Source organism: Hetaerina americana, unplaced genomic scaffold (genome assembly GCF_022747635.1).
Source record: "Hetaerina americana unplaced genomic scaffold, ioHetAmer1.1.p SCAF_9, whole genome shotgun sequence".
In the NCBI taxonomy this organism is placed as follows: domain Eukaryota; kingdom Metazoa; phylum Arthropoda; class Insecta; order Odonata; family Calopterygidae; genus Hetaerina; species Hetaerina americana.
In genome coordinates, this window is record NW_027287538.1 from 69653171 (window position 1) to 69677833 (window position 24663).

General features: G+C 42.2%; 1 long non-coding RNA gene across 2 annotated transcripts in view; it reads left to right on the forward strand.

Annotated features, from left to right (window-relative positions):
* LOC139698637 (uncharacterized) overlaps positions 1-24663 on the forward strand; it is a 216583-nt gene that overhangs the window by 112027 nt on the left and 79893 nt on the right. For both annotated transcript variants that reach the window (XR_011703000.1, XR_011703001.1), the window contains exon 3: positions 8628-8669. This is a non-coding gene — a long non-coding RNA (uncharacterized lncRNA). The remainder of the gene's footprint in view (positions 1-8627; positions 8670-24663) is intronic.

Below are 24663 nucleotides of genomic sequence, written 5' to 3' on the forward strand. Positions count from 1 at the left end.
GTTAAAGAACAGTGTGAAAAATTTAATATTTCACTGCAATCTCAATAACGCGTCAATGTTTTTGGCCATCAGAAAACGTCTTCCATTTTCACTTTCAAAACACTTATTAAATAAACATTTGTATGGGAAAATGTTAATTATATTTTGATACTATTTCGGTAGCAGGTCATTTTCGCTCACATAAGTTGGTGGAGTATCATCTGCTGATTTAATCTCATTCCCATCACTGATTGCTGTCCACTGTAGGCCGTGGCATGCAAAAAGGAGCGCTGGCTGTTGCAGGGGAACGGGTTCATAAATCACTGCCTTTGCTGAATGAAGACCCTCAACTTCACCCCTCAAGTGTTAAGCCTTAACGATGTTTCCATCTCGGGGGATTTCCTCGCCTTTAACCGGCTTCCCTCTCCCTCTCTTTCTCGCGCTCCTCCTTTAAGCAAATTTCCCTACTCCAAAGGCAGAAGGAAGACCAAACTTGACTCACCCCACACCCCATCGTTCCCCTCAACCACGTCTCCTTCAGCCCCATTCCTCCTCTCCCCCAGACATTCCACGGCCCTGGGAGCCGTGAAAGCAGCCACCGGTTGCTTTTCGTCTCCCAAGGAGGGAGGAATGGACCCGGAATCTTCGTGTCGCCTCCGGGGGAGGAGGTTGCGTCTAGTGAGTGGGATGGGGGCTTCCTCCCCGTCCTGGCTTTCTTGAAAGTAATTAAGACGTTTCCCTTGCTTCCGCCCTTTTCCACCCAATCTCCCTGTGCCATCTTGCGGAGTGCTCGGAAGTCTTGGTGCCCCAAAATGCTCTTCTCGTTAGGGTTCGTGGCTGAAGGTTGTCGTTCCGTCAAGCTGGCAAATTAGCGAGTTGATTCGTGGAAGTGGGTCCTTTTCTAACGCCAAGGGCTAACGCTTCAGTGTTTTAGGAGTTGGTGAGCTCATAGTATTATAGCAAATTTACGGTTCTTAATTGGATAGTTTAACGTTTCATAAATTGCACGCCTTCCTGCATAAATTTGGCACGCAGGTTCCTGTAGCAACTTTCCTTGATCGATATAAATATGGATTTGTTAAGTTTTAAATATCAATAACTTCTTTGAGTTGAAAACATATATTTAGTTCTGGTTTACTGTGAACATTTTTATTTTCTTTCCATTTGTTTTTCTTACTAAAGTGAAGATTTAGGTATTTTCTCTTATGTTATTTTTCATCTAATTCAATGTATGTTGCAGTTTATCGCGGTTTTTATTATTCACTGATACCGAAACAATTAATCTTATGCATACGAATATCTATCAGAATAAAAACGGAAGAATACGAGCAGTATGTCAGCATATATTTTCAAACGTTTTGCCCGTCAAAAGTCTAAATGACAATGTTTTAAATCCTAAATAAAAGAACTAAATTCTTCTTCTGAATCACATTTAGCCTTTGTGTCATTATTTTAAAAATTATAATAATAATAATAACAATGTGAGGGTAAACAGTAGTTCAAATTCCGAAAATTACGGCAAAAACAGTTGAAAGAAAATTCATGGAAGGGAGAAGCGTTAAAAGAAGGGGGGGAGGTTTTATGGGGCTTTTGAAGAATACGATTACTCTTCACGTCGATAAAGAAGCAGAATCTTGGGGTCGCTCAAGGCAGTGAAAAAAAAAACTTTCGAAGAAACGCGAGGGGGGAGAAGAAGACGGTTGAGTCGTTTAGGTGGAATATGGGGTGCAAGAAGGGTCATTTCTCGACAGCCTCTCTTTCATCCCCCCGTTCCCAACCCCTACCAGTCTCTCGAAGAAACACGAAAAGATTGGAGGGTAAGTCGTAAGGGGGATGAAAAAGCCACCCCAAAAACCAACCCAGAAACACCCCTTGCTCCCTCAACCTGTTGCTCTTCCGCCGTCTCCCAAGCTAAAAGAACCAAGAGAGAGGTGGGAAGAAAAGGGGGAGAAACCTCTCGACTCATTTATTCGCAAAGGAAAAGGAATGCTTGAATAAATTTCCAACCGCTGAAGAAATCCGAAGAAAATGATTTCAGAGCCCCGTTGGGAAGAGGGGGCGAGAAAAAAATATACTCGCCGGCGTGAAAAATCTTTTGTGCATACCTCTGGAATGCTTTTTTTTCAACCCACACACCTTCAAAATATAGAACCCGTTTCCAAGCGGTTTTTTTACGCATTGAGCAAAGCAAAAATAAAGAGTAATTATTGGAGCGCAGAGAATATGGAGGGTGGAAAGATTTCCCTTCGCCTTTTATTCGGTTCCTTTAGATATATAAAAGGGGTGAAAAAAGTTGAGAGGCAACATTTTTTTTTCTTTCTTTGGGAACGGCATCTTGCGAGGGATGAAGAAATTGGGTGGAGTATGGTGGGAGGGGGGATGAATAGGGATTAGAAAGGAGAAGCGAGCGAAGAAATCTTGGGAGAAAATTGCTTTCAGTCTCCGCACAAAAGGGGCGGAGGAGACGAGTGGATAAGGACGTGCGGTCGTTAAGGGACCGGCATGTCCAACCCCTTTCGGAGTTCGGGGAATCTTCCAAGAGCCTCTCCTCAGGGTAATAGGGAGATGGGAAATGAGTAGGAGGGAGTTGGATGAAGCTCTGAGGAGACGCCGAGGGACTCTGGGGGAAGAAAATTGGTGGTAACGACCACACGGGGGTGAAGAAAGTGGTGGGAGGGAACTTGCTTTTCTTTGCTTTTTTTCAACTCCTTGTGCGCACATGCGGGAGAAGGATGGGATGGAGCAGACCGGAGGCAATCGAGGGGACGTTGTATCATTGTGGGCTAGGGGGATGAGACTTCAGGGGTTTAAGACGTGGGATGATGAAGGAGGAGGGGTGGCTTTTGGTACGTCTGGAATTTCGCCGGGGTCGCGGGATTAAAAAGGGCCGCCAAGGATCGCCAGGGCTCTTCGGGGGCAAAAGGGCTGGAAGGGTGGTAATGAGGACATGAAAATCATCTCCTTTTCCCAAGCTCTTCCCCCTTCCACCCTCACCGACGAGTTTTTTTTTAATTTCTCATTTGTTTTCATTTTGTTGGCGCTTCGTTTTGTTTCTCCGTCCATCGCCTTCGCTTGTTTCATCGTTTCTTTTCTTTTTCTCTTTCACCCCGCTCCCTCCTCACGGGGGTGCGGAGGAGGGAAAGGCCGGCGGCTACGTTTCATCTTATCTCGGAAAGGGATTGCGTATTCCTTTTTCATGCTCGCCGCCAGGCGCCATACACTACATCTTCTCTCTCCCCCCCCCCCCCACCTCCCGCCCCTCACCCACGTCCATTTCCGCACTCATATGGTCTCATTCCCTTGCTTTGTCATTCGAATTCTAGGGAAAAAAAGAAACCATCTGCTTCTCAAGATAAAAGAAATATAATTTGAGTTCATGTTTAATTTTTCATAAGACATAATTAAGAATGTAATTAATTCTGAGTGACTGAAAAAGTCACTGAGATGTAGTTAAACGCAAAAGTATTACCGTAATTAGTCTAAGATTTCCAAAATGGTTGACCGCTGCATTATCTTACATATTACGGCTCTGGGAATGTGAATGTTTATCTCTCTCTCTAATAGGACTGTAATGAAATAGAACTGTATTAATGTCAGTGACCAATTTTCACCCCAATTGTAAACAGTGGAGGGTGTGTCCCCATTAACCATGCTTTTTTTCAAGACTTAATACACGACGTCGCTTCTAGGACATAACCGATCGGAGAAAGATTATATAAACTCCCAAATAAAATCCATATGCCTTATAGTTTTTCATTTAAAGTTATAGTGAAACTCATTTAAAATTCACCCAGTTTTAACAGAATTGCCGCTCTTGCAAACAAGTAGAGAAGATTTATTTGGAAATTATTTATTTTCCGTACAACTTGTAACATTTAATACACATGTACTCGTGCGGTAAACACTGTGAGGAGCCTTATAGGTGTAACGAGTAAAATATTTATGCAAATTGAATAAGTATAAGTTGAATTGTGTTACAAAGCACTAAGATCTAATATTGAATTTCTCCTGCATGGACCCTCCCTCATCTCTTAACTCCTACTTAGCCCTTTGGTCCCGCGTGCTAAGTGGTCACCGAATTAGGTTGTGCCTGAATTTTTCTTTTTTAGAAATTTTGATTTGAACCGAAAACAGTTTTTTTTTAACTCTGCCTGGGTTGAGGGGGCGAGACAACATCCAGTTCAAATGTTTACGGTTCGGATGTTACACTTCTCTATGGCCAAGTCTCTCGTATTTCTCGCGAACGGACACTTCAGTGGGATTGCCCAAAAGTCTTTTCGTCCCTCGTGAGCCAGAATCTTAACAGCGACCCTCGCGGCAGACTGGAGGAACTTATGCGGTCGAGTGGGGCGGTGATATCTGGGGAGGGTCCGCAGATAGGAAGTTTCGGCCTCATTTCAAGGCACCAGGCCTCTTTCTCTCGCCCCTCCCCCCTCACCCGCCTCTACCAATCTCCTCCCTTAAACTTGGCCCACTAGGTCTCCCATCCCCTCGGTCTTCCCTGCTCTTCACCCCCGTGCCCTTGGGCGACGAAATACTTCTTATCCGGTCGCGTTCATCTTGGGCGTAATGCGCCCATTAGGCAGGAACGCACCCTCGCAGCCAGATATGCGCATCGGAGTAACGTAAGTTTAGCCTTGCCGAACCGCGGGGAGGAGTAGGTAACTGTAAGTTATGCACGTTCTGCATTTATCAAGAGGAAGCTATGAAGGACTTGAATAGAGGGCTCAGTCGACGCCACGCGTACTGCGTATTCCCAAGTACGGGATGCAGTTTAGTTGAGCGATCCAATTGAAACTTAAAGAATAAAAAACTATAGGAATTAATGCGTGTAAACTTATACCACCTGCAACATATGTAATTCTACTCTTTGTTTCACGTTTTATTCAGCTAAAATGAATGCCATAAGGATAACTATTTTTGGACTAAAAAATTCGCCAAAAGTAGATTCATGTGCCTGTAATGAATAATTTTGTGAGCAAAGTAATTTCTGAGTAATAAATTCCCACCGCACTTGAAGTAATTTTAATCTGCAATTTATGTTAATATACTCACTTCGCTAGATTTGTACCGCGATAAAATGTCGAAACCGTTCGTTCATTCCCACGCAAGTATACACGTCTAACCATCTAAACATCACTCCGCTTAGTCAACGTTTGCAAGAGAGTTCGTCACATACGTAATGGGGGAAGAAGTGGGCTGGGAGGGATAAAGTTCATGTCACTGTATTCCCGCTGTGCGATTCGCAAACATCACCCGACAAATGAAAATTGCACACCTTGGCACACGTCTATTTGAAATTTTAGCGGGTCGTGTTTTTCCTTCCTACTTGGTGTGTGGCTGACGGTGTTCTCTTTAAGTAATCCTTGATATCCACGAGAGATTAAGCTAACGAGATACGGAGGGCGGTTTTATCGCGGCAAGAACCACCACACGAGAGACGAACCTTGACTGGAGTCAAGTTATTGTAACGTCACTTGTTATCTTGTTTGCATTTCCAAAAAGGGTTACTTCCTCGCAGGCTCCTTGTCATCTTAGGCTCCATCTGCCTCTGTTTCCCGCTCTCCCCTTCCTCCTTTCCACTCTTGGCGTCTTGGGAAGCCGTATCCCGTTCCCATATCATTTCAGAGAACCTTAATCTGCCGCACTATTTGAACCCTCGCTCCCTTCTCAGACTCACGTTTCATTTCTCGTCTCAACACAAGTATATTAGAGCTCATTCTCAAAATTCAAAGGTCGATAAAAGCCGTAGAAGGCACCTAAAGGGAAAAATGTGGAAGGCAACGTATGCTCAGCATGGTAACGAAATTCTCGAGTCTTCTTTGTGATATGAGAATTTAGCTTAGCAACAATGTCATTGACAGGAGACATTTTTTAAAAGGCAAATTAAAATAAAAATAACTATATTTTTTTGAAGAGGACGGATTGCCATTAATTGGCAGCAATATATAACCATGTAGTTTACGTTCTAGTACGGTATTTTTAATGTAACCAGATTAGGTGTAGGCAAACGAATAATTACTATCATCCAAAGCAAAATAGTCTGTATTATTGTTTGATTCTTATTCAGATAATAATACAAAATATTTAAAATGATTTTGGTTTATATTATTTCTGCTGAAAGATATTGTGTTTCTTAATAAGTGCACAGGAATACAACTTGTATTATTCATATTATTTAGTATTTTAAGTAAGTGAGAACATCGTTTTGATACATAAGATAACCAGGAGTGGGAAAATGTTGGCAAGAGAGTCAATAAAGTAGATGTGCCACCATAGAAAGCAGTTCGAATATTCTGCCTGAATAAGGGTCTAGGAAGGAAGTTTTGGAAGGGAATAAGGCTGAATAGAGATAGGTTGGAAGTAGACCAAACCTTCAAGAGATTAGGGTACTTAGTATCTGCCTGATATTATGGTGGAGAAGTTGGCGGTGATGATGCAGAACAAGTTTTCCCATTGTTTCCCCCTCGTTAAAGGAGTTGGGAAATACCCACTCCATCCGCCGACTTCCCTAAACCCCTGGCCTTTGCCCTCCCCTTAGCTTTCATCCACATTCAAACCCCAAAACGACCCCTTACACCATTTCCTTGAGCCTACCGTAGCGAACATTGCAGTATCCTTAGAGAATCCCGTCCGAATAACGCTACGCTGCATTTTTGTCCTTTTGCGCCATCTATAATTATCACTCTTGTAAAATCGAGTGCATTTTGATCCCTTGAAAGCTTCTCAGGTTCCTCGAAAAATAATGCTGACGATTTTCAGTTGAAGACAATTCTTATTGACAAAAATGTTTAGCTATAATTTCTGAATGATTCCGTTCAAATCAGATGTGGGGTATGGGTGTTCATATTCCCCTCTATTCTAATAAATAAATCCGACGAAACAACACTCACTTCAGTGTTATCGTTACCCTTTTTTCACGACTAAGAGCATGGAGAGTTTAAGTGAAGGCATGCATGGTAACGTTGTGATCGCCCTCTCCATACGTGCTAAACTCGCATAAACTTGCCGACCGTGCTATAAGATAGTTCATCCTGAGGATTCAAAGTTTGACAGGGGTCTTGGCCCATCCCTTTGTCTCAAGTCTTAATTAATAATCCATCTTGAGCGCACAAAGCCTTTTCCCTTCTTTAACATTTGATTTCTTGCGGAATCCGCAATGTTGAGACAAACATCTCCGACCTCCCTCATCAGGAAAGCGGGGAAGACCCGCCGCTATCACCGTCTACCCCCAGACGTACCCTTTATTGTTGGCCACCGCCCTCCCGCCAAGTTCCTTCCTCTTAATTTCCTTCCCTTCTTCCCGACAACCGCAAACTCCCCCATCTTAAGCCCACCCTTTTCGTCATGGGGTGGGGTCGTTGTTTTGGGGTTGCTTTTGTCACCACATTTTCCTTCCCGAATGCGTCCTAAACGGGCGAAGGGGCTTCACACGGGGTGGAATGGAATGAAGGGTGAAACTGTGTTTCGTAGCCTGTGCCGGAAGTGGAAATAAGTAGCGCTATTTATAGACAAGGCCCATTAAAATCGATTGACTTGATCGATAATTGACATATTTTCCGTTTCTTTGAATCAAAAATTTAGATTTTGTTCGTTGTTTTTTCTCGATTTATTTGCGACTGATTCATTCCCGATTCTGATTGATTTTTCCAACAGTAATTTATATTCATTAAGGCTTCTTCTACACTGCTTGTTTCTCCGTCAACCTCTTAGTGCACTATCAGAGGACAGTGGGTGAAATCTATTTGGAAGAAATAGCTCTATAGTTTTTGAGTCCTATATTAATTTTTACTTGTTTCCAAATCCTTACATCGATCATTATTAGTAAATCCTTGGACTCCTTTCACCTTTGAATAAATCAAGAAATGTATTCGATCGAACATCTTGTTCGATCTTTCATGCATAATTTTTCGTTTTATTTCTAACGTTAAGTTTAAATAACGATTTTAATACTCTAATAATATATTCACCAGCAAATGATTTCCGCAACAAATTATTTTTTTAGTAGCTCGTCTCAAGAACGGTATCCCCGGCAATATCGATCAATGTTCAGCGGGCAACGTGTTCCCCTAGGTGTTCGCGCGGTGATTTATTTTCTTCGCCTCGTGAAGTTAAGACGTTCGTGGAGCAATTAGTGGGTCGTCGCAAAACCCACTAAATGTTCACCCCAACCAGGAATCTCGTTACGTCTCCGCGTTCACACTGAATTGGAGAGAAACAGAGAACCGTTTAAGCTTCCTTTAAGCCTCTTCGGTTCTGCAACTCCGTCGACATTAGGTTTGCTTCACGGTTTTGGGAGTTTGAGACCACTTCTCAATTCCAGAAGCATTATTGAGTTCAGTATCAAAGTCCTCACCTATTTATAACCAATCATTTTCATCTCTTCGTTTACTCTTTACATGATTTTTGTGGAATTGTTCATTCTGGTGTAATGTCTTGATTCATCGAACTAAGTTGGCATTTATTTCTCCAAATAAATGTTAATAAATACTAAGTTGTTGTAATTACATTAAAATCATTCATTATTTGTAGAATACAAATATTTCGTTGTATACAAATGTTCTGTGTGTTATTGCTAAATAAATAATCGAATTACCCAAGTTTCCTATAAAGTTTATTAATGCTTTTCAAATTTTCTCTAATTTTAGGTCATGGTTGTTAAGGAGGGAATCACCGACTATTCATTATAGGTAAGATATAATACAGTTTTTATTCATTTATAGATCAATATTTTAATCTATTTTTAATTGCCAGTGACTTTTAGTTATAACGATGGAATATGATATGTTTACTCTTTTTACTTGCACCTTATTGAACTATTAATTCCGTTAAATGTGATTAACTGATTTATTAGTCAGCACTTAGACATGACTCGACGAGTCTTTTTCTGCTTCTTCAGACGCGTGAACATGTACATTCCTAATTGATGTACAACGAAATTCCAGGTGCGTCAGCATCTTAATTTGAAATACTATGTCGGTCGTACGTAATGGGATTTTTTCTGTGCACTCCTGCCATAATATTTTCCTCGGATTGAGACTGTTTTCGAGGGAGAGAAATACTTGAGAGCAAGAGACAGACTAAGGATTCCAAAACGGCTCGACGTACGAGGAGTCGCGGGAGAGGGTGAATGCGTGGGAGGAATTCACATTTCACCGAGTCTGGAAAATGTGAAGGCGTCCGTTTTCGGTGTATTATTATTACAGCCCTTCACATGTCAACATTATTTCATTTTCACTCTTTTGAGGAAGGAGGAAAGTCTCATTTCGTTCGGCTCCTCGGTTCACGCTCTTCGTTTTATTTTTGTTGGCGTCGCGTTGCCAGAAAGAATCGTGCATCCCCACGCATTTGCCCATTCGCCTTCAGCAGGGGACATTGACGTTAACTTCTCTCCATTTCCTATGTGCGGGAAAAAATTGTGTAAGTCTGCTGCGCACCAATGCACGCCATTATGATACTTATGAATGTGTATTTTTTTCATTCCCCGAGAACTTTGGCCCGTCCATCATTCCCCCCGAGAACGAGGTGAGTGTTCGGACTTTTTTTCCCTCCCCACAGACGATAACACCTTTATGCGTATCCCTGTAATTTTATTTTATTCTGCGACCTCAATGGCAACTCTGTGAGCAAGTTGCCTGTTGACTTCCTCCGACTCTCCTTCCTCTCTTACCTGCCCCTCTCTCCCTCCCACCCCCTCCATTTCCTCCTCCCTCCTTTTTCCTGTCTCATGTACGCCTACGCAAGCACTTATCCCGCTAACCCACCTTAGTCCCTCCTGGAATCGTAGAAAAAATGAGCATATTCCCACATATATATATATATATATATGTGTGTGTGTATATATATATATACATATATATACATATATATATATATATATATATATATACACACATATATATATATATACATACATACATACATATATACATATTTAAACACATATAGGTGTACTAAAAAAACTTCAGAGCCCTCCCAACTCCTCACTTGATTTTTTTTCTCCTTAAACTCTCTCTCTCTCTTTCTCTCCAGTGCCGTTTTCAATATTCGTGACGAACAGAGAGGAGCGGGTAGGCATTCGGACGAAACTATCTCAGTCATTATCTTCTCCTTCGGGAATAATTCCACCACCCTCACCTTGCTTTATTATTTCTGTCCTCATCGCATCAGTTCTGCTCATTTCTCCTTTGTTTCTTATGTATTTATACGCACATATTTTTTTTAAATTTTAATTATATTCCGGTTCTGAGCCTCCGTTGTCCCCTTCCACCACCCCCGCTCCTCCCGCGCTCATGCCTCTCCCCGTCCCTATCTTTCCTTCCCTTCCTCCTCCGTCTTTTATTTGGGCGAAAGCCCGAGAAAGTTGGCATGAAAAGGATTATTTTGTTAAGAGGAATGAAATGTGTGTGTGTGTGTAGTGTTGGGAGCGCATTACGACGAGCGGCAGGTCGAGTTATTCAACAATGTGTCGTCTCCAAGGATATTTATATTCTGCCATGCTACTGCTGCTTTTTACCCCAAATCCCCACACACACCCCCGTCCTTCCGACCCGAGTGTTGTTCAGCTTCACGCAGTAATGTTTATTCTCCGCTGAACCAGAGGATTTGATGGCATATTACGCCATTCATTAGAACTTTTAAGAAATTTTCTCTGAACGTATGGGCATACCATTATTCGCAAGCTTGATCAGTCGCAGTGGGTGGTGGGTAAACTTTCTCCCGCATACCAAGGTGCGTCGTGTTTCCATGTTGTAAAATGAGGTTCGTCTCATTTCCGCACTCTTTCACAACATGGTAATAACAACTGTAGGGACCTTTGGATAAAAATTTACGACTTCTAGAAGAATGCATTTCTTTAAGGGGATATGCAATCCTGTAAGGATTAATAGCTCCAAAGGATTGCATTAAGAAATAGAAAGGTTCGTAATTGCTAGATTCTTCCTCCACGATATAAGGGATAGCCTAAATCAATGTGATCTCTACGTGTGTTCTTCTGTGTGGAAAATAAAATTCACGGGAATATATACGTCCTAAAACCTAGTTTCTAATTCAGCGGCTGTGATCGAAACTCATTCTTAATGGCACTTCTTCAAACTTGAGGTTTGTGGCGTGTTATAGGTGTTATCTTTTCATAACCAATTGGTTCGCTAGACATAATTACGGCCGATGAGCAATCAATCAAATCCATCCATCATCCATCGAGGTCAACCATCGAACCTCGTTTAACAAAAGTAATTTTGGGTTTTAAATTAACATTCGTGATTATATGAAGCGTTAAAAATATTTTAAACGTAAAAACTTAGGAAATCAAATTTTACTTATGAACCACTGCCCCTCGATGGCGTGCTACAATGTGAATAGGCGCAGTTGTTCGGAAGCGAATATCGTTTCGGAGGAGAGCATCTCTGGCGACAGGGACCATCCCCCTCCCCTCGGCACCCTCGTGGATTATTCCGCCTTCAGCAAGTGCGCCTCCCTCAATAATGGAGATAAACAAACGAACAAGATTCCGAAAAGACGCACCATGACGAAAAGACAGGGTGAGATGTCACCCACCGTGGCTCCGGTTGCGGGGGAAAGAGAACCAATCCGAGAGAGAAAATAAAAGCCATGGACGAAAGGAAACTCGCGCCCGCATCATGGAAGCATTGCGTGTTCGCACCGCCCTGAGGATAGTGGGGAGGAGAGGAGAGCGGTTCTCCGCGGAATGGCGGCTCAGAATGGGAGGAAATCAAAATGAGGATCTTGAGAGACTGTAGTGTGGGGAGGGAAGTCGAGAGGGCGTCCTCGGGCTGGGAGCGGCTGGAAATGAAACACAATTCTTCGTCTTTGTTTTATTTTACTGGAGAAAGAGGTATGAAAAAGACGAAATGTGGCTTTGGGACAGGAAATTTACGTGAGAGATCGTACAGGTTCGTTTTCCGGGGGAAGTGGGGCGATGGGGCTATCGGCAGCTAGACGCTTCGCGCAAGGGAACGGGACGAGCGAGGGAAGGAACGGTGGAAATACGGCAGCACGCAGGCGGAAGAGTGATTACTAAAACTGTCAAATAAGTGACAGCCGAAAGGTGCGGGAAAGGAAAAGGAGTCCGCGAACGGTACCGAACAGTAGTACCTTACTACCGTTCAGTATCGCTTGCGTCTCATTCATACCACTATTGCAGCTGTTGGGTGGTTTTCTGGTGATTGTATCCCTGTTTAAAAAATCCCTACCGTCATAGAGTTATTTCTTTATTTTTTTATGCCTATCAATTAATACTTAATAAAAAAGTGACTTATTTTAAACAAGGTCACAGCACATTGCGCTTTACATTAAATCAGCATGGTATCAATTCGCAAACCCGAATAGTGCCGGTGGTTATGCGTATCGAGAATAGATCCAAGCGATAATATAAATATATGGAACTACAATATGATTAATGAAAATAAAATCTCGGACAGAGTAACCATCTTAGATGAGCTTACTGCGTCAATATTTACTGGATATATTTGCATTACAACGACCGTCGTGGCAATTTTTCTTTATATTCAAGTCGAAATATAACAATTCATATCCTCGATGTATATATTTTAGCTTATTTTCTCCTTTCATTGATAATATTTTTTTTAACAATGCCTTTACATTTTCTAAACGTTCTTTATTTGAGCGAAAAAAAGGCATCCCGTAAATTTAACAGAAGAGTCAGGAAAACACTTTCCCATTGAAAATAAGAAGTAATCTCCCTTAAAGTTAACATTTTATTTCATTATTTACCACGAAAACAGGTCCCTTGCTGGCTAAAACTTTCGATATACTTGAGAGATGGATATCCACGGAGAATTTATCCTCCGAAAACTTAGTCATATGTACTAATGGGAAAAAATGAAATGAGGAGGAATCAGCCGACCCATCGATGAGACTCTGGGACCAAATCAACCATGGCTGAACCCCCATTTCTGGCGTGTAACAAATTGACGGAATCGTTCACGAGCGAGGGAGTTGCGAGTGAGTGAGGCTTGCGACGTGCGTTTTCAAACTTCGGGGAAGACATAATCGGTAAGGAAGGAAGAGGCAAGGGTTTGTTGGCTGAGAGCTGGGGGCGGAGGAATTGGGGAGGTGGGGTGGAATATCCTTTTTTTATTCCCAACACCCTCGAGGAGAGCCCCTGGAGGTTTTGCCGAGGGAAGGGAGGCATTTGAGGGGGCGGGGGAAGGCGTTGATGGGAAATGAAATGACGAGGAACTCACACGGATGACTGGAAATGCAATGGGAAATGCATTTCTGTGACATCTTCAAATCAACTCGCACGCAATGCCTCAACTCTTCTCGTTCCCATCGCTTCTCCATCTCAGGGTTTCATTTATTTCATGTCTTCGCCGTGATTTCAAGGAGTGAATGGATTTGATTCCCAACGCCTCCTCCTCCGCATTAGTTTAAGTCTGGGGGCGTGGTTGTGGATTCTATGGTCTTCTTGTAAGAATTTGATAGCAAAACGTCTGTAATAACAGGTAAAATGACTGGTGACATCAGTGTAAGTCAAAAAAGGTCCCTTGGCTATATCTACCGAGCATTAGTGTTAATATTTATGAACACATTTTCTCACTCGAATCGATTTTAAATAAACCTTAAGTCTCCGTCGTCCTCAAAGGAAACGCTGGCAATTTTAATTTCATTTTCCTCCTCCACGTTTGCAGGAAAACATTTTTTACCTTCTTTTAATGTCTTCAAACTTTTTCAGCAGCAATTCTTACATTTCTCAAATGATTTCTTTACGCTTAGAAACATCGATTATAGGGGTAAATACCCATTTCAATATCGGGAATAAATAATTTACAACACCCGTTCTTCTATCTCTGGTGAGGTTTTGGGTATTAACTGATGATCCCTGTGCACGACAAAAAATATTGAATCCATTTGTCCTCAATTTGGCTTCAGTACAATTAATTTAATCCTTACAATTTTCCCTTTTACGTTTCTCTTTTTCCGTGGTTAACAAGGAGGTATATCTTCTCTCAGACGCGTCGTCCATTCACAAACCTTTATTGTACCGACACGAAGGCGATGTTTGCACCCTAAGTTTTGATTTCATTTCCTCTTGACGATTCAATCTTTTAAAACTAATAAAAATAATATGTTTTCATCTCTTGGAAGATTAAAGCATGTTCGAAGGAAAAAAAATGATGAAATCTCTGTCCAAAAATCCCACCCTTACCACACTTTCCCGAGACATGTGCTTTCAGACTATGTCGTGGGTAAAATGGAGGTAAGCGCGTTTATTTTTCGCTTCTCCTTCTCTCTCTCCCTGTCTCTTTCTCTCTCCCACCCTCTCCTCGGTACCCCCTCCCCAATCTCCCTCCCTCTCTCTCTTCGAGCAGCGCAATGACAACGGAGGCGACAGACTAAAAGCGCGCTTCGCCAAAGATTGAATCGACACTCCGCCTCAATCACACTAAGGCATGCACGCCCACCGAGAATTCCGCGCAATGAGAAGGCTCGCCTCACATACGTGCCTTGCAGATTTTGACGCCGTCGAAGAAAGGAATAAAGGGGCGACGGATTGATAAAAATATGCATATACGTGTGTGTGTCGGTGTGTGTGAGTACTCGAGTGCAAGTATTTTGGAAGCGGGAAAGTTTCCATTTCCAAGTTATTTCCAAAAGATCTAGGTTAGCACCGTCCGGGCAGGGAAGCCTCTCTCCCCGGTCCCTCCATCCCTGACGGCCCTCGTCCCTACAACGATCGGGTTCCAAGTGTAAGGACGGACGGGAGGGAGTTTATTTTTCCGCGCCGCGTCCGAAGGAACATTCATCGTGGGACAGAGGGTGGAAAGAAGTTGGAACACGTTACGCTCGGTTCTCCATCTGCCTCCTTTTAAACAAAGTACTTTCAAAAATAAGTTCAATAAAGCATTACTTTTAATATATTGCATCGGTTAAATTATTGGATATTGAGTTCTGTATTTCAATGGTGTTCTTTTTAGCTCGAGTTGTTTAGATTCAGCCTTATTTCTTTCTGTTTTTTGCTAAGAAGTAATACTGATATAAATTTAGATGCACGTGATAAAATGGAAAGGTAGGCCAACTTGTTACTACTTTTACATTCCTGTTTGATTATCTTGAAATTATCCCATATATTTTGAATGGCAAACAAATATTCATAACTCATCAGGCGGGAAATCTCTACCATCCTGTATCCATGGTTACCTTTCTTCCTCTCTCCACCCCGGATTCCTTGGCTTAGAATTGCCAACTTTTCAGATTAAACATGCACAAGGAGTGTCATCGGTCACACGAGACAATAGCATTCTCTGACCCCGAAGTCCTCTCCCGTTCTCGCCATTAGCGTCTCTTGGAACAAACCTTCCATGGAAAATTATGCCGCGCCCCGCTTTGGAACGCGTCCCAGTATTAATATCGAAAGCAGAAACTTTAACGCGTCGAAGTGCTCGAAATATAACACGTGATCGAAGATGGATTGAGGGAGAGATGGAGCGAAAAAAAATGTTCAATTTGGTGGTTTGAAATGCGGTCGGCTCGGCGTGTGGGGATTACGTGGGAGAAGCACGATCGCGTTATAAGGAAGACAGCGTCTTTTTTTCCTTGTTATTTCGTGTCCCATTCATTTGGTCTTGACATATGAACTCGGCCTGCATCGGGCAATATGTGAGATTGGTGTGCCATCATCCTTGGGTTGGTTGCGATTCCGCGCGCGTTCGCTCGTCTTTGCGTCATCGGTTGGATTAAACACGGGCGTGCTCCCGATTCATTAGGCAAGGAGGATGAATTTCACGTGTTCTCGAACGACCAGTATGGCCAGAGATTACCGACGGTTACTTCTCTGAGGCTGTCATTGCACCTACTTTAGTATTCCATTTAAAACTGCTTCAGGCTCACACGTCTTGTGAGCATAGGTACTGATCGAGGTTAACGAAAAACAGACCTGAGAACTCATTGATTACGTGGATAAAAATTTCACGGAGATACAAGAACTTTTGAAAATATAATAACACGATAACGTTCACGTTTCATCAAAAGTTCTCTTAAATTTTCTTTCTCTCCCCCAAGACTACTTTCTATTTGCATCTAAATTTTGAGATAAATTAAGGATTATTTGTTAGTATATTTAGTTTACCTTGTTTACGACTGTAATGGTTCCTTACCTGATCCCCTGGTGTGGATGTTTCTCATGAAATGCTGAGACTTTACCTGTGTACTGAGTTATGTGCTGTCAGGGTGCGGAAAAGAAAGTAGAGAAGGAGATTATAAGCGACATAGGTAAACAATTTGAGAGTCGAGGAGGAAGACAAGGTGTATGCACCGGTATGGACACCCTTTCACGCCCGTTTTCAAAGGTTCTTACCCAGGATTCGTCGAACGATTTGGTTTCCAACACACTCCCGCCTCGAATATCCTCACGATCGCACATCCCACCGCGCTGCTTCAGGACGCGCTTCTTTTGTTCTCCTCCCTTCGTCTTTCATCCCTTCATCCCTTGGCGAGCATTTTCCTCCCCTTCTCCATAGCAAGAGGGATATGGCGGGAGAGGAGAGGGGTGGGAGGGTATTTGATTATTTTCCGTTCGACTGTTTCATGCGAGAGGAAAATTGTGTGCGTGAGAGAGAGAGAGATGGCCGTCGTCGTAAAGAGTGTACATGATTTTTTCCCGAGGCTCGTTTCTTTATTTTTTAATTGTGACTGACGGACTCCGCCGGGGTCCGGGGGGGTTGGTTGCCTTTCGGAGTTGCTTGGCGGCAGGGAGATGAGAGGGAGGGAGAAAGTGGAAGCAGGAGAGGGTGTTTTGCGAAGGATTTCAGATTCATTTTGCGATTCTCTTTTCTTCGTGTTTTTTTCTACTAAAGATCCTCCTTCATCTCGGACAGATTTAGATCTGTGCCCGGGCTGTTTCGTATCTTGTCCCGTGTTTTTCATTTTATTCCCCTGAAGTGATTGACGCTCGAGGGGAAACGTCTTAAAATGTCTCATTGTCATGGGATGTGAGCGTATCGCTAAAGAGAGTGGTTTTCGTGAGGAAGAAATCGAATCTGGGGACGTCCTGAAAGCTTTGGCTTTTAAAAGGGGCGGGTGTGGACGGGGGTGTTGGGGGAAAAGTACACATCGGAGCCGCGAGCGTTACGCAAAGGCCTTTCTAATACATGCAGGCAATTAAATTTTGGTCCCGACAATTCGGGACACGCGTGTTGGGAAGGATATTGAGACATTGGTAAAATGAAATAGAGGAATTTTCCAAGTAATAAGCATTTGACTTCTTTTAAGCATATGTTTGAACACTTGCTGCTTTTTCTTCCATGTAATTCTATACAAAAACTTTTACGTACTTTTGAAGTTATCCCCATGTTTTTCTACATGTCTATTTAGAAATAAATACATATATATCGCGGGTTCAAACCTTTGAATTAGGTAACTAAATTCGATTCGAAATTCGCTCACGAACGTCATTGACTGCTATTTGATTCTTATTTTCCAGCTATTATTTTCCACCAAATGTATTATTGGAGGAATAGGATAAAAATTAAATACAACCCCAAGAAACTTTTTTTCTCTCATTATATTAAAAAACTCACAATACTAGAATTTCAACCTTTTTCGTTGGATAGTGAAAGGATTTCCTAGTATCTCTTTCATGTTTACAAGCTTGGTAACTATATTGTGGGGACTGGATTGCCAGATGGGTCATTTCCATCAAAAGAGGCGCGAATTAGGACTTAGAGGGCATGTCCTCATAGGTATCACTCCTTCCGGGGTGCGCGGCCCTTCATGTATTTTCCCTCGCTTCTCATTCTTTTCCCCCTCGCCACACGCCGACATCTCCGCGGTGTACTCTCCATAATGAATCGCTCTGCGGAGGAGGGATCGCCGGGTAGTCGACGGGATGCGACCGGGGCGGGGGATGCGGTCGAGGAAATGGTTTGCGCTGGGAAAGGGTCGCGAGGAGGGCTTTTGGGAGGATGGGTTGTGGAGAAGCGGGAGGGATCACCCGGCTGCCACCCGCCCAAGGGGCGGTTGTGTTTCCGAAGAATATTTCGGGGTTGTGCGGAGGTGTGCTTTCGATGCTCGGGCGGCAACGTCTCTGAAATTTTCTCTCGATCCCTATTTGTTTTCATCACAATTACTTTTATCCACGCGATATTTTTTTCCTCTCCCTTCGTCACTGCCGCAGATCTTCGGCGGCGGTTTTGACGGTTTGCTCGGCGTTAGCCGTTATTATTCTGAGCGCAAGGCGTGCCGAGCTACCCTCAAATTACTTCTCGAGGTTGAAATCTTTACGAGGGAGAGTTTAACTGTGTAGGGGGTTTTTATATTTGAAAGAAAAAAAATGAAAACGGTGGACGAGGTGAAGCCTTTCTGACAAATATTGCAATACTGTCACTTGAAAAGCAATAGAAAATTTTTCCCAACGCATTAGCTACTCATTTTGCTATTTTCTGACCCTGGTGGCGGCTAGGTAACATTTCAGCCTGTCAACCCATGAGGTTGTGGGTTCGATTCCCGCCTGGGTGGGTGTTTACCCACTAAATTTTCTTACTCTTTCCCTAATAATAAACCTGCTATTTTCATGTCAATATTTCATAATGTCTTTAATATTTCTTCACCAAAGCAATTAATTCATCAACTTAAGAAGCGTGATAAACCTTGAGAGACAACCATTAACTCTGACGCGTTGAGCACATATATATCACAGTTTTTCGCCTCCGCGATAGGAATTATCGATGCATCATCTAATTCTTGGTTTTGAGTATAGAATATTTTTGATTTTGCCTTTCAAGTTACGTTTCATTTAATTATGTTTATGAAGTGTTATAGTTTTCTACACAAACTTACATTCTGCCGCAAATTCCTATTTTCATTATACAAACACTAAAAACACCCATTGAATTCTGTATAAGGATTATAATATTCTAATGTATGTAGGTATAGTTTTAATTTTTCAGTTTTAAAATATCAAAAGTCCCACTTACGGAAATAAAATGTTTGCGGTCCCTTAAGGTTATGCCTAATGTCAATACTTACTTGAAGTGATGAGAAACGATATGATTACTGAAAAAATATGACCAAACGGATAAATTGAAATTCTACAAGCCCTCTAAAATCGTTCATCGGCCTTTCCAAATCGAAAGGAAGAAGAAAATAAAACCGAAAGAACAATATTACGCATCACTTCTCTTCGGTATCTTTACGCTCCCTCGGGCAGGCAGGAAAACTTATTCGCAAATCCCGAAACATCTTTTCCCGGAAAAAAAGCATTTCATCTTCGAGAAAACCCTCAGCAAGAAAAGAAATGCCCGTTCGGATTATCAAAAGGCAAAAAAAAACAAAACAATAAGCTACCGTGGGGAAGAAAATGATTACGGAGACATCGGTCTTGCTTGAGACAGCGAGCGAAAGAACGTAAGGAGGAATTTGAGAGAAGGGAGGGAAAGAAGCCGCGGGGAAGACCGGCCGGAGGAAGAGTGAGTGACGGTGGGTGGGAGGCGAAGATAGCGATAGAGGGAGAGAGAGGGGGGCGGCGTTTTAGGGGAGTGGGCGAGAGTGGTGGTGGGAAGCGCACAAAGACTAGTGTTTGATCGGGTGGATGAAAAAGAAGAGTGATCGAAGATCCATCGAATGCGGTGGCGACAGGGGAGCGAAGTGAGGGAGTGATTATTATGAATTTGTTGGAGAGGAAAAGACTTTTTGGATTGCGTCGGGAGGGATAGAAGGGGTAGCGGGAGACACCGAAGGGGTGGAGGCGGCAGAGATGGGGGTTGGTGCCGATGATGTTGGTTTCTCTCTTGGCTTTCCGTGCATTTTTCCCATACGAGAAAGGGTTTATTTTCGGGATTGAAGAAACGCGAACAAGGGGGAGAGACAAATAGAAGGAAAGGGAGCGAGAGAAAGAGGAGTGGGAAAAGGATTGTCGAAGATAGGGGGGTGGGGAAGGGATTTTCAATGTGCCGCGCGCCAAGGCGGTTTCGGAGGATGAGGAAACGGGGTTTTTCGGGGAAGAAGATGAGTGATCAGAATGGATTCGACGGGAGGTGAGGGAGGCGGGAAGGGGATGAGGAAGGAGTTTTTGGAAGAATGCGTGCGTGCTCCATTCTCCGCAAACGTATTTCGATTGTTTCCACCCCCTCCACCCCCAACCCCCTTCCCGCAGTTCACTTTCGTTTATTTCCGTGAGTGATATAAGTAGAGGAGAGAGATACACATAATCTTCAAAGGAGGCCGAGATTCCTTCCCGCCGATGCCTTCCTCGTGTTGCAATTCTTGTTAATTCCATTAGTGGCACCCTCTGGTGTTGGCCTACGCGAGGAACCAATGGACATAGAGCTGAATCTAAATCTTTAGTTTTTTAGCAGATCCCTTAGCTTACTTTTAAATATTTTTTTTCCATTTGATGAGCATAAGTGGGGAAAATACATTTTAGCATCGAAGTTTGGCAGACTCAAAACCCCTCAGCGATAAGCTATAAAATATTTAGACATATTCAAATAATAGTTCAGTATTATAATGAAGAGCACACATTTCCAGGTCTGGTCATTAATTTGCAAAGTTATTTGATTTTACTTATTCTAATTATATGAACTAATTGCCACTGTCCGCATTTTAATTATAAATGAGTTCCTCAAATAATCTATAAAAATAATTTATTCTATATAACCCACTTTCTGCTTGGATAGGCCCAACGTTTTCTCTCGTAAGAAAGGTCAATAAAACTATTTTCGTCATTTCCCTTTCATGTTATTATTTTACAGTAGGTGAAAAGGTATTTTTGCATGTTAAGCGTAAAATCAGATGTTTTTCCTTACTGCTGGAATTTTCAAACAAGTGAACAATTGCGAACTTATTATGGTTTTCATAATATGCGTATGATATTTATACTAGCTATCAGTATTTTTTTCAATTTCAAACACAGGAAAGAGATACTTAATTTAATTAGTGTTTGCTCAAAACTTACTATTATATTCATGATTAAATTTTATTGTCAATAAATGGAAATCATTATTGTGAAATACGTTGATGTCAAAGCTAATAATTGGCTGAAATGATATTTTCCTCTATTTCAGAAAATAAAGACGTTATTTCTTAGTTCAGTCATCAAATGGATTTTGCTGAAGTCAAAAAATGTTTGAAATAAATTTTAAATTAGGAAATGATCTCTAAAACAAAAGGAACACGTTGTATGCTCTGGACTAAACTCACTGGAAATACTCAATCCTGCCCACAATTGGAATCGTTTTATTAAGCGGGTCTTAACCTATTCCTTCTTTTGTAAATGTTACCGGTAATTCACTCTAGGACACGCAAGTATGGTAGACGGCTGAATAATCGCCTCGGTGGTTCGGGAGAGGCAAAAGGGGGGGGGGGAGAGGTTGTCTGTGGTGGCGTCGAAAAAAGCTTCGCGTGGTGTTGTTCTTTTGTCTTCTTTCCCCCCCCCCCCCCCATCCCGTTCCTAGTTCCACCCCCATCGGCCGGGTGTTTGTCTCGGCTCGTGCCGTGCGACCACTCATCCTTGGTTTGCGCCGTCAAAAGGAAGCGACTGCGGGGGCGATGCGGCACAAGGAATGACAGGAATTGAAAGGTTTTGAAAGGGGTGGAAGGGTTGGAGACTGAGGTGGAGGCGAAGGAGAGGGGAAAGGGTTTAATGAAATCTACAATCATCGCAGGAAATTACTTCGTGCTATCCCCAACGGTGATGGCCCGGGCAAAATACTCCCATCAACCCTTGAAGTTGTAACGTCTATAATTTTCGCGCCAATTCTATTGGTATCTGTCCTCAACATTATATGCCTTATGGCTTGTGGCTTTTAGGTGGTTAAAATTAATCAAACAGCTGTTTAATCGCCATACCAAGATGCATAAATCATTATGTATAAATATTAATTACAAACGGAATGAATAAAATGGATTGGCAGTGTTTCGTTTTGCTTATGTTTTATCAATGCGCCACATTTAGCGATAAAATAATTAATAGAATTCGAACGAATTTTGATTTTATGTTTTAGATCACTAAGTAGTTTACTGTAACAAATGAATGCTTTATCTTTTCCATTCATAACTGATAACTGGAGGAGTACGTTTATTGATAATAGGAGTTTATTGAGATAGTCTAGGTCTGTGTGGTATCTCATTCCACTTTAAACCTGATATATTTTCCGACTTACTAAAATCCATTAATCAATTAGCGGAAGAACGCTATTGGCATAACATAAATATGAGCTTCTAAGAATGCTGATGTGTTTAGTCCATTATTTTACTTTTCTCCTATATGACTTTGAAAAGTCTTCGACGGCCTCCCTCTTACTAACTTGCCAGCCTCAATTGGAGCCAAAGACATCGTCAGTTATTCGAACTGAAAAACGAGTAACGAACTTTCTTAATTTGACGTCCTTCCTATCCGATTTTTTTCTGTTGATTTCTACACTCATCTCCACCAATTTACCCACAATTCTCAGGCCCTAAACGACACGCCACACGCGATTACCGAATGGACTAGACCGTTTCAAGAAAGGTAACCTCGACACGACGGCTAAAAAAAATGATTCAAAATAGCCATCAAGCCGCTGTTCAGCTCCACTTCTTTTCCCTTCGCCCCTCTTTGCCCTAATTTTCTTCCAACCTCCAGGGGAAAGGGGGGAATTGCTTTTCACGTCGGTCGAAAAATCCTCCCCCGCAACACTCGATCATCAAAACGTTCTTCGTCGGTGAGCTATGACATAAAGCACGCGTCTCTACTTTTGTGCACCTTATGGTGGCGTCGGTTTGGCTCGCGCCCTCCCTCACTCCTTCGGTGGTTTAGCAGGGGATCTTCCGAAAACGAACCCAACCCTCATCCCCACCCACACACGACCAAAAAAATTGAAAAGTAGTTACAAACACGACGGATACAATATTTTTTTTCCTTTTCTCCCTCTCGGCTCGTGTCTGCCAACGGAATTCTTTCACCTGGGAGGGTCTCAGGTGAGGGAGCGTGGGTGTACTCGAAAGCAGATTATGTGAAAAGGAACGTTATGGCTCTTGCCAAGCATTCAGCCGTCCGCCTCCCCCAGCCACCTCTCCATTTTGCCGAAGAGGAGAGGCAAAGTGCGGGAAGAATGGGGGATCCCTTTTGTGGATATAGCTCGCTCCTCGTCCAAGGGGATGTTTCATTGGAACGGAGTTTTTTTAAAATTTTTTGTCGGCCCTTCCCATTCGAGCACCCATCGAGGAAGTCTTGGAGGATGGCATTTCGGCAGATGAAGGGAAAAGAAAAGATGTTTCGATTAATATCTCTCCCCATAAAATCCGTCCCTCCCGATTTGACGGCTGCGGTTAAGCGCCCAGTGTAGTTTCGGCAGCCTAACACGTCGGGCCGATGCGGTTGTGATAGCACCACCGAATTAATTTCATTATAATTTTCGTAACTGAAGGCCCTGAAGGCATTTTAATATGCTCTTGATGATATTGTATCAATTTCGTATAAAATACCAATTATAAGATTCAAAGTTTATCAATTTTGTATGAAATACCATCAATTATAAGATTCAAAGTTAAGTTTTATCGAGGTTTTGTCACGGATTCTTCTAAAACACAAGAAAAAAGAAGCACATAAGAAATCCATACAGGAACCCAATGTTATAAAGACTCATCTTTCGTGCCAAATGGTGAGTCAGAGTGTAAAAGTTTGTTTATTTTGTTCTTGTAAAAAATGTTCTAAAATTGAGTTATTTCGATGAAGATAATAATTGATTGCAACTCTGTAAGTTGGCGTTACAAATAAATAAATGAGGAAAGGAATGTCTAAATTAGCAAAGTAGAGCTATATTTAAGAACGAATGAATATAACTATGTGACATAATTGCCAGAAAAAATATTGTGAATACGACTGATATAAATTTTCAAGGATTGTTCAAACATTTTCTAATATATTAAAGTCTACAACTAAATGAGACCAGAAATCATTATTCCATTTTACGAGATCGTATAGTGACTATTACACTATTTTGACTTCTACTAACAGATTACCTCGCATAAAATAACTCTATCACAAACGAAACTATCATAATGCATAAATGCAAATGTTTGGAGCTGCATCCCTAAAAATAAAAGATAGGCTTTTATTTGAGCTTTCAAAACTCAGCCTTTACAACTTGCAGTTTGAACTATAAAAACAATACGAGGAAGTAAATGACTTTAAAGTATTTTATTTTAAACAATACCTTAATTTTGGTATCTAACATAATTATGTTGTTAAAATATGGTGAAAAATATTGAATCTAAACTTAATTTAATTTTGTCCACCAAATGATTCAGAGGAATTACTTATTCGCTCAAATGTATATCTTGAGCATTAAGGATAGCTTGGCCCAGGCTCCAATTATTTCCAGGCATGAAATCTACTCGTACTTGCAGTCAATGTTACCCTTTGAACTACTCGTATATAACAAGTCTACTAGTTTTAAGTGAATTTGAAGCGTTACATAGGGTCAATTGCGCATGCCTTCACGTCCCACCGAACACCCTAGCGATGGCTGGCAATACACCATGCCGACGATCATGTCCAGCCAGCGACATTCGTCTAAATAAGCAGCGTGGGTGGACTCGTAGCGTTTGCTGTCAGCTCGTCTCCTTCGCGCCTCCTCCTTCCCCCTGCCTCCTCCCCACCTCTTCCTCCCTCTCCGTGCCCTATGGGCCGGGGTCCTTTGGGCCGTGACGACACACCGGAAC